At 31.1% G+C, this 2004-nt stretch overlaps 1 protein-coding gene across 1 annotated transcript in view; it reads right to left on the bottom strand.

Annotated features, from left to right (window-relative positions):
- Nucleotides 1–1183: 1183 nt before the first annotated feature.
- Nucleotides 1184–2004, bottom strand: part of slbo (slow border cells) — a gene marked incomplete in the record, with an annotated part of 3207 nt that continues 2386 nt past the window's right edge. The window contains 1 exon segment of the mRNA XM_011305575.1: nt 1184–2004.

Genomic DNA, 2004 nt, shown 5'->3' with positions numbered 1-2004 from the left:
AACACTACGGTAATTTGTAGCTAAGAGAAATGTCAAGCGTATGAGTATAAATTTGAGAATAAAATTAAACTTTCCGAATGAAACATATGTAGTAGAATGACCCGGCCAAGTTTAGTTTGCATATCAAGTGCACCGCTAGATCCTCCTAGCTTGGAATGTCATCAACATGTAACATAGACGAGCATCTACTTTGGTACTGCGCAGTGTATATGTCACTGACATCATACACATGTGGCCAAAACAACTTGGAACGAATTTTCTTTGAGTAGCCCACCAGTTCATGTTTTAACAGAAGTGGCCCTAACCCAGATTACAATGGTAAGAATAGAGGTTGAGCTGAGGAGATAAATAGATAAGTGGATTATTAGTTGAATAGATTAATGGGTCAATCAACGATATCTAATAGATCAAACATGAACAATTCAGAAAATTAATGAAATGGACGAAATAAGAATGAGAAAAATCTTAGCAGTGAATTATATGATTAGTAATTATTTCCAGCTGGCTGCATTGTTTCTGTGAAGTGCTTTTCTGGAAACAGCCTGCCTTTAAAAATTACTATAAGATTATTTAACTTCTTGAATGAAGGCATTTCATATTAGAGAGGTAATTTATATATTTCATTCTTTCAATCATCATGCTATGTATCTACTCCGAATATTCTATTAATGATCTATTGTTACTCTAAAAAATTTGAACACTATGTATTCCTCGAAATAATATCCAAGAATCGGGAAATTAAAAAAATTACTGCTAAGTAAAAAAGTTACTTGGTAATTCCAAAATAAAATTGAAAAAAAACATAAACAATGAACGATATTAAAGAATCTATACGAAATGCCATCCATACATTATATCTCCGCTTCTTAAATATAAATATATGCCATTTGTATTTATAACTTCTCAATACACGTGTGAACAATATAGTACGCAAATTTTTTTGCAATTGCATAAACTCAATGGCTATATGGATGTTGTGTATAGCTATCGTATATAGAACCCGTGGCATTGATCTATTTATCTGACTAACAGAAAACTTATCTTGTGATTCACTAAAATGTATTCCAGTTGTAGTATTTATGTATTAATTTTCATTATTTTATATCCAGTTATTATTATTAGTGACTAATGATTTCTTATTTCGATAAAGGGATGAAAAAATATTTGAATACAACTCTTGATATATTTTTATAACAAAATATATTTTTGCATAGACAAGAAGACAACCGTGAAAGGTAATCTCAGACTCGGTAGCCACACTCGCACCGCGTGCTTATGGTTCTACGTACATGCATACCCGTACAATCTCATGTTCGCCTGTTACGCTATACGCCAAGGCAATAAAAGAAATAAGAAAATTTGAATTATCGTGCATTCAATTGTCATGAATTGTCGTGATTGTCATCTGAAACGCCTATACATTAGTTTAATAATTAATTTGCGTTCGCTCGTTTGTAATGATAATGGAACTTCTTCGAATTTCTGAAAATTATAGATATCTACTATGAGTCTCATAAACTGTTGATTTCTTAATAGAAATTGTAGAAAAAAGATTTAGTGCAGAAGAGATAAATGTTACTGCGACTATACAACAGAATTATCCACAAATTAATCACAAAATAAATGAAGCCCGCTTCAATTTTTTAATATTTTTTCTACTAATTTTCCCCAGTGGTAACTCAGAGTACAGAGAAGGATTATTTAATCACCTTCCCTATTGAAATATAGTGATCTAAATATAGATCTATCAATGATGTATTGAAAAAATTAATTGAAATACGTAAATCATTAATGAACTCACTCTCTCTCTCTCTCTCTCTCTCTCTCACTCTCTCTCTCTCTTTCACTCTCTCTCTCTCTCTCCCTATCTGTTTAAGTCAATAATTGCACTAAAATCCATTCACATCCTTTGAACAAAATATATTAATTTTTACTTACAACAACGATCATTTTCCTTAACAATTAAGATGAATTGAAGTGAACTATATTACAAAATTATGTGCG

Source organism: Fopius arisanus, unplaced genomic scaffold, assembly GCF_000806365.1.
Source record: "Fopius arisanus strain USDA-PBARC FA_bdor unplaced genomic scaffold, ASM80636v1 scaffold00043, whole genome shotgun sequence".
In the NCBI taxonomy this organism is placed as follows: Eukaryota; Metazoa; Arthropoda; class Insecta; order Hymenoptera; family Braconidae; genus Fopius; species Fopius arisanus.
Note: the sequence above shows the minus strand (reverse complement) of the source record. Positions and strands in the feature narration are given on the sequence as shown.